Source organism: Calonectris borealis, chromosome W (assembly GCF_964195595.1).
Source record: "Calonectris borealis chromosome W, bCalBor7.hap1.2, whole genome shotgun sequence".
NCBI classification, from domain to species: domain Eukaryota; kingdom Metazoa; phylum Chordata; class Aves; order Procellariiformes; family Procellariidae; genus Calonectris; species Calonectris borealis.
The window spans coordinates 23,395,084-23,406,403 of NC_134351.1; the positions used below are offsets into that span (position 1 = coordinate 23,395,084).

Genomic DNA, 11,320 nt, shown 5'->3' on the forward strand with positions numbered 1-11,320 from the left:
AAAAGGACTTGAGACTTTGAGTGAAATTTTCCCATGGTTTCAGAGGAAAAGAATGTATGCACAATCTTTATAGAGTGCATCAAAATATCTGATGCCATCATATATTTTTTCTGACAGAGACAATCCACTAGCCATTCAGGTCAAAGCATGTAAGAATACATTTCCAATTTTAAAGACAGTTGCCTTCTAAATAGATCCATAAATTACAATAACCTGGCAGCATTCAAAATATGAATTTTCCTGACAGGAAAATATATACACATGCCCCATAAAATATTTTTTATACTTTCATTCACTAGATATTTTCCTGAAGTTACTCATTACTTTCATACCTTCCATGGTTCCATTGCTGTTTCCCCTCATTTCCAGACTTAAGTCAGTCTTGTGTTTACTCCAGGCTATGCTAGTGATCACTCTCTTCTGGTCAAAGTGCTTGTTTCTCCTGCATTTCCTTGGGCAACGTTTATCTTTTCTCTGCCATTAGACTCTGTTTTCCCTAATGTTTTGGATTGCTTCCTTCTCACTTGCTCCCAAAGATAGAGGCAGCATATAAAAGCCCTTACTTGCCACCTTTTCCTATTTTGACTCTTCTTCATTAGCAAAAATAATCCAAAATATGAATCTTTACCTGTTTCTCTTCAAGAATCTACTGGCTTAAAAGAGGATCTCTCTATAAGCAATGATCTTACTGGTTTTTTGGTTTTTTTTCTCGTAATCATGTTTACAGACTAGTCAAATGCCCATAGAGGCAAAAGAAGAATTTACTATGTCTTTGAGTAGAAGGTGAATGTAAAATTTGCTTTGGTGAGTATGCCATTTTAATACTATAGAAAAGGTATTTGTGTTGAATAACGTTTGGATAAAAAAGTCAGTTAAATAACGGATAATCTGTTGGTAAAGAGATTAATTGTAAAACCCATGCTATAAAATTTATATTTAAAGTATAGTATAGCATAACAAGTACTTACATGAAAATACTGTTTCAGAAAAATTGTTATATATGTGCAGACTTGAAAATATGATCTTTCCATTTTCATTTTTTTCACACCTAGTTTCAGAAACTTCATTTAGACTATAGAGTGCAAATGTTTCATTTCTTTTTTTATTTAAAATGTAAATGTGCTGTGTTTATGATTGTCTGTGAAGAGCTTAGCATATTACTTATACTATGAAAACTTGGATGTTTCCATGTAATCTTCAGAAGTACTGAAGTTGACTGTCCAGTCTAGGGGCATGTTAAGTAGAGTTGTACAGGCTATGTATTTTGATGTTAACCTCATCTGAGTTTTCCTTAAGAATGCAGTTTTGTGAAAAATTGGTCATCTAAGCAAGTACTAATAGAAGTTTGGGGATTTTGTTTTGTTTTTTAGAATCTAGATTAATAAAGGTAAATGCAGCTTTTTCTAGTCCATTTTAATTTTGAATGCAAAGCATAAGGTTTTATTTTACAGTTAGTCACATGATATTCTTATGGTCCCCTTATTTTCTAAATCTTCTCATTAATACCAGCTAGAGCTTGAAAAGAGAAAAATGCTTAGTATTCCTATATTGTTGATGATTAACTCAAAAATATAACATGGCCTATGGGGGAAGGAGTGTCACATACATATTTTATAGCCTCTGAGGCTTTGTTTCATTATCATAAACATTGTGTTACACAGCACTCTGATGACCTTCATAGTGTTATGAAGTTAGTATAAAACTGTGTAACTGTTGAACATTCATGATCTATCAAACTGATTATCCTTAGCAGGCAGTTACATCTTTTTTTTTCTCCTTCTCACTCCTTTAATAATCTTCCCTCCCAACAATAAAAACAAATGTGTATATTTAAATGAAGGTTTTTCTTACCAGGCCTTGTAACAGCTTTACCCTCTTCTAAAAGCAGTTCAGAGATGTCTATATGAGACTTCTTTATGGCTGGTGCTCTTCACATGTAATAAATATAATTTGTCCAGTTCCCCAAAATTTAATTCAAAATGCTATATACTGATACCAAAATGCCTGAAATAGAAAATTTCACATGTAATTTCAGGGAAGTTATAGAGCTGTAATAATCAGGCTATAGAAATACAACTACATGTTTTGGTAGCTGTAGAATAATAGCTAATTATTTGCTTTAGGAATATGTTTTCTTTTCATCTGCAAAAATTTAAAGGACAAATTCTTAAAACTGTGTATGTGCCAAGCAAAAAGTTACAGTACTATTAATCTAATAGGTTTCCTCCAGCATACACGCTTCCCTTTGACTGCAAAAACATACTGCAACTTTTTCTTAATTAAATGCTATTTTTGGTTATGTGTTAATGTAGAGCTCAAGAAAGGTTCTGGATTGCTAGCTTAGTGCACTGAAGTCCTTATTTATCCAAAAAAAAAACCAAATAGCGCAGGAACAATGATTAATGCAAACTTCCTGGTGCTGTTTCACTGGTGTGCCCCAGAGGGACCACCATTGTTATAATGTAGTTCAATCTCTTACTTCTTTCTCTTTAGTGTGTGGACTCTCCATATATACCGTGTTGCCACAGTATTACTGCTTATACTACTCAGCTGGTACTTAGGAGTAATTGGGCAGACAAGAAATGTTCTTATTAATCATATAGAAGAAAACATCACATTAAAAAAAATTAAATGGGCTTCCCAAAGACAATACCCCTCCTATTCACCTCATTTTATGCTCCTAATTTGTTTATTCTGTGTGGCTTTGGTTTGCTTTTAAGTTTCAGAGTTTCTCAGAGGAAGTGGGCTTGGCATTTTATAGTTGCCTGGGAAGCACTGCACATGCTTATGATTCTACAGAAATATTTTTAGTATGATGTTTATCACTAATAGCTGCTCTTACACTACCTACTTCATGAACATTTTAAGTGCCCTCAGTTTCCTTCTGTCTAGGTGCAGATCAAAGAACCCAGTTCCTCACTTTCTTGAGAAATATTTATTATGGGCCTCTAAATCAAAGATGCCACAGTATAATCACTTAATAGCAAAAAGTATTTTTTGTATACACTGACATTTTAAATCGATCTTAAAGAACACAATCAATATATCTAAAATACTCAAAAAAAATTAGTGTAATCAGATGTCTGGAGAAGCACTCGATGCCCGAGCATGTTCCTGAGAACTGCCTGTGGTGGGTCTCAGTCACTCAGCCCCCGGTTCTTAAGCAGTAAATCTGGTCGAGTTACTTGCATTTACGCTCAGGACTCCCGTTAGCCAAGCCTGTTTGTTACACCTCTTCTACTGAGCAGATTTTTGCTCAGTACGTCAGATTATATTATTATTTGCACTAAAGCAAGCCACTGGAGTCCTGACTGAGCGGCACCCCGGGCTGCCCCCGCGGTGGCCGCTGTCCGCGCCTTTGTCACTCCAAACCCCATCTCCCATCACTGCTCCCGTGCCCTCTCTTTCTTCTCTCCTCCCAGTCCCGTTCAGGTAAATGAGGCCTGTTATGAGCAGCCACTGCACCAGTGAGGAGGGAAACTCCGGTGATGCTGGAAGGAGAAATAAAAGTGGATCTAAAAGCTCCTAAAACGCCCAGCCAGCCCCAAACACGCTACCGGGGTGTCGCCTCGCCTCCTCCCTCAAACCAGGCTGCGACACCAACCCGGCTGCTGAGTGGAACTTGCCCATGCAGGAGAAAGGAGAGAGGTGCCCTCAGGATTTTACCTCAGGTTCACATCTTTTAATTCATAGATCTCCTCCTCGTGCTTTATAATGACTATTTATCGCTCTCCTTTTGAAATTTTGTCATTAATTTTATAGCGAATAATTAATAGCGTGGAAGTAGATTCCCCCCTCCCCGGGTAATGGAACAGTCCGCTGGGTTCCTCGGCGCCGACACTCAACTTTTAACTCCTTTTCTGCCAAATCCAAACCTCCCCCTGTAGAAGGTTATTTCTTTCAGAGACTTGGATCCTGCCTCAAGCTCTGTCACACTTAAAACACCACAGAAAGGTCAGGGTTGTAAGAACTGTCTCATATGGGCAGTGTGAAATGGGGAAAACGACTACTGACTCTCGAGATGGACTTAAATGCCATCAGGTAAAGTCATCCATCGTGTTTTCTTCTTAGTAAGTGTTGTGGAGATATGTGTCAATGCTTAAGTATTGATTGGGTAAACTGATTTTTTTCTTTCTTTTTTAAGTTTTGCAGTGGAAAACTTTGTAGACCCTGCGGCATACCTGCTGCCCCAGGTCAGCAATCTCCTCATCCCTTGAGGACATACATTGCCCTCAGTCAGTGGAGAGCGGTTGCTCCTCTCAGGTGGGTTAAGTCACCTTTCAGAAACAACTTTTTTTTTCTCTTGAGCAATAACTGGAGACATGGAGGTGTCCTGACCTGAGACCTGGGGTCCTAACCTGCATTTCTCAATTTAAGCATTTAAGTGTATGGTAAGATGTTACGGATTTTGATATATAGTCTTTCCCAATTAGAATTGCAGAGGAATTAAAGAAAAATGTAGTAAATGTACTTACTTTTTAAAATAATGTAATGTGAGGGGTCATTTAGATAAAATTTCTGTTTCTTCAAATATTCCTCCATTTCTCTGTTCCTGCTTCCCCTCAACTTCAAGTGGCAATTCAATCCCTCAAAAAGCTTCAGTTTTATCCTAAATAAAGCATTATAAAAAAACTATTGACTTCTCAGTTCTCAGACTCTTCAGTCTCTTGGCTGTACTGAACTCCAGAAACCCCATTTCCCTTCCTCAGATTGTCTCCTGGGTTCACAGCACTGAATCTCTCTGGAATTTTCCCTGACCTTAATGGCTGCAATTAAATATTTTTCTTTCAGTATTTTCCTTCTCTGACATCTTTGCTGGATCAAGGTTCCTTCTTTGGACCACTCTTTTTCTTTCCATTCTCTTTTATTCTCTAATTCCCAAAGTATACTGTTCTAAACCATACTGAACTGTACGGTAAGAGACATTTACATTTTTTAGGAAGAAAGGGAGGCATATAGCTTAAAGTAAATGCAGAAGAAAATTTTTACTTTTACTCCAAGTTATTAAGGTTATTAGGCATGTCTTGGTAGCAGGGAACATGTGGAAAGAGTTCTGGTAGAAGAACTTCTGCAAGAAGTTCGTGTCACCTGCACTAGTGCAGGAGAGCTTTTTCCAGAAGCCTCCTAAGTTGTATGAATGGATGTATGAATTGCAGCTCCTAGACTGCTTAAGGCCAAGCAAAGTGAGTTACTTGTACTGGTGTCTGACAATTCATGAATACTGGTATCACATTTTCTATAACAAACTAGGCATTAGAATATTTAAATTTATTACATCTGTATAACTTCTTGCCTGAAAAGTGTTTTGCACATTTGGTTTATATTTCAACATTAGGCCTAGTTTTCTAATCTGGAAAGCACACATGGTGTACAACTGCAACCACAACCCTTAAAACTAAAAAGAGAAGGAAACCATTTTGCAAAATAACAATAAGTTGCAAGGTTTTGTTTAATACAATGCATATGAGAAATGTCTGCTTTTGCTTAGAGAACTTGTGCAAGTTTAAAAAAAAGGGTAAACAAGGGTACTGTATTCACTCAGTGAATTTTGTTTTTTGGTTCTCTTCAGTCAAATGTAAAGCTTTCCCTTTCATATGAGGAAGTGTTGGGAGCACTGGGAACTTTTGAAGTTCTGGTTGATTCTGTTGACCTCCTGATCTCCTCTCCAGTTAGACTCCAGAAAGGACTTATTTTCTCTCACACTACAGCCTCACAGATGGCTATGATTCTTTGGGGGGTGGTTAAAATCCACAGCTTGTTTTTCTTCCTTCAGAAATAAACAAGGAGATAATATAAAACCTTTGTTTCTACTCTGGGTTCAGTCTTTCCTTGTAAAAGGCACCTTGGCCGCTTTTGGCCTTGGTTGATATTTAAGGTTGTCCATATCAATGCTTTTTTGCAGTGCTTTAAACTGAATGTCCCTCATGGCATCTGTCAGCTTCTGTCTAGTTCTCATGTCAAGAAATTCAGTATTAGGATTATATTTACAAGAAATTTAGGTATGAAAATACATAGCTAGGTCAGAAAAAGAACTCTAAACTCTATATTGACATATGAAGAGAGAAATGACACTCTTTAATAGTTTAAATCTGGTTTGGAAGCACGTACACTAAAATACCCTAGCCCTAGTAAAATTTTCTGAATAATTACCATGTCCCTCAAAATACCAATAAATGTTTTAAATTTTAGCCCTATTTGATATAAAATTTGTCCTGAAATCCATTTTTCCTTTACCACTTTGTTAGTTATTGCTTTAAAGTTGCAAAAAGGGAAATAAGTGTTACAAGTCTTCCTCTATTCTTTGAATTTTTACCCCAAAGACATGTTTTACCATAGTGTCTTCCTCTTGCCCTTGTTTCAGGGGTTGAGCAAATTATGTCCACTTGTTTTATTTCCCTAAAATATTCATGCCAGTTTTGTGGCTCGTTAATTTACAAGAAACCCATTATTTGTAGCAAATGTTTACTCCCAATAACAGCTAGGGAACAGTTTCTAATTTTTAACCTCCATGCATGGAATTTATGGCATTCAAAAATACTCTGATTGCTTCTGTCATAAATGGTAAAAGGTTAAAAAAGGTGATGTACCCAGAGCCATTGGGCTGTTTTTTTTTTAATATCTCTGATCTAACGTTCAGTTCAATCTCCTATCTGAGAGTTATCTGATGTCAGGATATAAAGATTCCGATAAAGCAGGTAATGTTAAATCCATCAGTTAGGGCATTCAGTCAAGAACCTGCTTTCATACTCATGAAGTTCAGATACGTTATGTGCATGTTTGTGGAAAGTGACGGGAACTGAGTGTATTCCCAAGCGCTGTTCACAGGAGCAGAGTCAATAGAAAGTAATCGCTCCGACTGCCGGTCCACAGCCACTGCATGGTCCTCCAGCACTTCCTGTTTCTTCCCCACTAGATGGTGATAGAGGAAAAGCTCCGGCTTCCCTATTTGAAGGACAACAGGTTAATCTCCTATGGGCTAGCAAAAAGCAATACATTCTCACTCATGCATAGTCTCTTAGATGTAAGCGGACAATTAAAAGTACTTTTGTCCTGGTTTCGGCTGGGATAGGGTTAAATTTCTTCCCAGTGCTGTGTTTTGGATTTAGTATGAGAAGAATGTTGATAACACTGATGTTTTCAGTTGTTGCTAAGTGCCCTCCTAGTCCAAGGACTATCATTATCATTATCATTATTATTTTCCCTTTTTCTGTTCTATTAAACTGTCTTTATCTCAACCCATGAGTTTTTCTCACTCTCACCCTTCCGATTCTCTCCCCGTCCCACTGGGAGGGCGGGGGGAGTGAGTGAGCGGCTGCGTGGTATTTGGCTGCCTGCCAGGTTAAACCACGACAGTCCTTTTTGGCGCCCAACGTGGGGGTCAAAGGGTTGAGATAATGACACATCTGACCCGAAGGGGTTAAAACAAATTTGTTATAAGCATTCATTATATCAGTTTAGTACTCGCTGTTCACAATATTGGTTTATTTGCTCTCAGAGTTGTTGGATCTGTTTTTGGAGTTGTGGTATGTAGCACCTTACTGGCTGTCTATACTGCTGATTATCAGTTTTTATGTGGGGTTGGTCATCTCTGGGAAATGGATTAAGGTCATTGCTTTGCTATACTGTGTGACCTGGCTTTATGTTATGATAAAATTATTGGTCACGAGCCTGTACTCAGCACTGCCATCATTCCTGTTCTTTGGGAGCTATCTTTTGGAAACTATTAATAATTACACTTCTTACGTCTTCACCTCAGAGGATGAATTTAGGGGGGAGACAGGATGGGACACTTTCTCCCACTTGTTCACCTTCCCTTCCATATCTTCAGAAACTCCTTTTTCTTCTATCCTCTTCATGAAGACGTCCACAATATTCCCTGAGAATTTTGAATATCCTTGGGATGTTCAAACAAGCATGATCATATTGCTATGTCTCCTGAATGTTGTTCAGACCTTGTTTAGAGTTAAAAAACTATTCAGGAATACTGTCCAGAGATCAACCCCAGCAACAGATACAGTGACTACTCAAACCCCCACGACAGGCACTGCAGCTACCCAAACCCTCGCGACGGGTACTACAGCTGAACCAGAGGACCAACCGTCGCTGGTATCCGTCGCCCCTGTACAGAAGAAGAAATCTTGGAAGCGGAAGTCAGGTCATTTAGAAAGGGATGATGGAAAAGCAGGGCCATCACGAGGAGGGGAGGAGGAAGAGGAAGAACTCATAAACGAGACGGAAACCACCCGATCCCTATCCCTGGGTGAGTTGCGAGATATGCGGAAAGATTTCAGCCGTCGTCCAGGCGAGCATATTGTTACCTGGCTGCTCCGATGCTGGGATAATGGGGCCAGTAGCCTGGAATTAGAGGGGAAGGAAGCCAAACAGCTGGGATCCCTTGCTAGGGAAGCGGGTATTGACAAAGCAATTGGAAAAGGGACACAGGTCCTCAGCCTCTGGAGGCGACTGCTGTCAGGCGTGAAGGAAAGGTAACCCTTCAAGGAAGATGTTATATATCGCCCAAGCAAATGGACCACTATGGAGAGAGGTATCCAGTACCTGAGAGAATTAGGCGTGCTGGAGGTGGTTTATAGTGACCTTGACAACAACCAAATGCCCAAAGATCCAGATGAAGTCCAGTGCACGCGACCCATGTGGCGGAAGTTGGTACGGAGCGCACCAGCATCGTATGCCAGTTCGTTGGCAGTACTGTCCTGGGCAGAGGAAGAAGCACCAACGGTGGATGTCTTAGTTAGCAGACTAACTAAGAAGAAGTTTCGAAGAAACTATCTATCTCCTCCTCCCTTGTCTCGGCTGTGGAGAAACTGTCCCGGGAGGTCCAGCAACTCAAAGAGGATATGTCCTATTCTCCACCTGTACGGACCAGTATCTCAGCCATTAGGAGTCAGCGTTTTTCTCCTCAAGAGAGAGGATATAGAAAGTACACACCACGGGGCACCCTGTGGTTTTACCTGCGTGACCATGGAGAGGACATGAGGCAGTGGGATGGAAAACCTACCTTCATCCTAGAGGCACGTGTACGTGAGTTGCAAGGAAAAACAATGACACAAGGGGGTTCTCCCAGGAAAAATGCTGCTCCAGTTGTCAGGAAAAACCTGTCTCACGACGGTCCAGTTTCCAGTGAACAGTTCCCCAGACAGAGGAGAAGGGCTGATCTTACTTTGGATTGTAATTGCAATGAAGAAATTCTTGACTCACGTTTGCAAGAAGTGAGAGATGGATACTGTGACCAGAACTAGAGGGGCACTGCCTCCAGCCAGGTGGAGGAAAGGGACAACCGGGTTTACTGGACTGTGTGGATTCGATGGCCTGGCACATCAGACCCACAGGAGTATAAGGCGCTCGTAGACACTGGTGCACAGTGTACCCTGATGCCATCAAGCTATAAAGGGGCAGAACCCATTTGTATTTCTGGAGTGACAGGGGGATCCCAAGAGTTAACTGTATTGGAGGCCGAAGTAAGCCTAACTGGGAATGAGTGGCAGAAGCACCCCATTGTGACTGGCCCAGAGGCTCCGTGCATCCTTGGCATAGACTACCTCAGGAGAGGGTATTTCAAGGACCGAAAAGGGTACCGGTGGGCTTTTGGTATAGCTGCCCTGGAGACGGAGGAAATTAAACAGCTGTCCACCTTGCCCGGTCTCTCGGAGGATCCTTCTGTTGTGGGGTTGCTGAGGGTTGAAGAACAGCAGGTACCAATCGCTACCACAACAGTGCACCAGCGGCAATATCGCACCAACTGAGGCTCCCTGATTCCCATCCATAAGCTGATTCGTCGACTGGAGAGCCAAGGAGTGATCAGCAAGACTCGCTCACCCTTTAACAGTCCCATATGGCCAGTGCAAAAGTCTAATGGAGAGTGGAGACTAACAGTAGACTACCGTGGCCTGAATGAAGTCACGCCGCCACTGAGTGCTGCCGTGCCGGACATGCTGGAATTTCAATACGAACTGGAGTCAAAGGCAGCCAAGTGGTACGCCACAATGGATATCGCTAATGCGTTTTTCTCCATCCCTTTGGCGGCAGAGTGCAGGCCACAGTTTGCTTTCACTTGGAGGGGTGTCCAGTACACCTGGAACCGACTGCCCCAGGGGTGGAAATACAGCCCTACCATTTGCCATGGACTGATCCACACTGCACTGGAACAGGGTGAGGCTCCGGAACATCTGCAATACATTGATGACATCATCGTATGGGGCAACACAGCAGAAGAATTTTTTGAGAAAGGGAAGAAAATAATTCAAATCCTTTTGAAATCTGGTTTTGCCATAAAACAAAGTAAGGTCAAGGGACCTGCACAGGAGATCCTGTTCTTAGGAATAAAATGGCAAGATGGACATCGTCAGATCCCAACGGATGTGATCAACAAAATAACAGCCATGTCCCCACCAACTAGCAAAAAGGAAACACAAGATTTCTTAGGCGTGGTGGGGTTTTGGAGAATGCATATTCCAAATTACAGTCAGATTGTAAGCCCTCTCTATCACGTGACCAGGAAGAAGAACGACTTCAAATGGGGCCCTGAGCAACGACAAGCCTTTGAACAAATTAAACGGGAGATAGTTCATGCAGTAGCCCTTGGGCCAGTCTGGGCAGGACAAGATGTAAGGAATGTGCTCTACACCGCAGCCGAGGAGAACGGCCCTACCTGGAGCCTCTGGCAGAAAGCACCAGGGGAGACTCGAGGTCGACCCTTAGGGTTCTGGAGTCGGGGATACAGAGGATCTGAGGCCCGCTATACTCCAACTGAGAAGGAGATATTGGCAGCATATGAAGGGATTCGAGCTGCTTCGGAAGTGGTTGGTACTGAAGCACAGCTCCTCCTGGCACCCCGACTGCCGGTGCTGGGCTGGATGTTCAAAGGGAGCATCCCCTCTACACATCACGCAACCGATGCTACGTGGAGTAAGTGGGTCGCACTGATCACACAACGGGCCTGAATAGGAAACCCCAGTCGCCCAGGAATCTTGGAGGTGATCACGGACTGGCCAGAAGGCAAAGATTTTGGAATATCCCCAGAGGAGGAGGTGACACGTGCTGAAGAGGCCCCACTGTATAACAGACTACCAGAAAACGAGAAGCAATATGCCCTGTTCCCTGATGGGTCCTGTTGCCTTGTGGGAAAGCATCGGAGGTGGAAAGCTGCTGTATGGAGTCCTATACGTCAAGTTGCAGAAACTGCTGAAGGAGAAGGTGAATCGAGCCAGTTTGCAGAGGTGAAAGCCATCCAGCTGGCCTTGGACATTGCTGAACGAAAAAATGGCCAGTACTTCATCTCTATACTGACTCATGGATGGTGGCA

General features: G+C 41.8%; 1 long non-coding RNA gene across 2 annotated transcripts; it reads left to right on the top strand.

Annotated features, from left to right (window-relative positions):
• Positions 1-735: 735 nt before the first annotated feature.
• Positions 736-4,877, top strand: LOC142074744 (uncharacterized). Of its 2 annotated transcripts, XR_012670692.1 has the most exons (4): positions 736-804; positions 3,423-3,671; positions 3,905-4,041; positions 4,145-4,877. It is a non-coding gene; the product is annotated as an uncharacterized LOC142074744 (long non-coding RNA). The 2 variants fall into 2 exon arrangements; XR_012670691.1 differs by having other exon boundaries at positions 3,423-4,041.
• Positions 4,878-11,320: the final 6,443 nt, after the last annotated feature.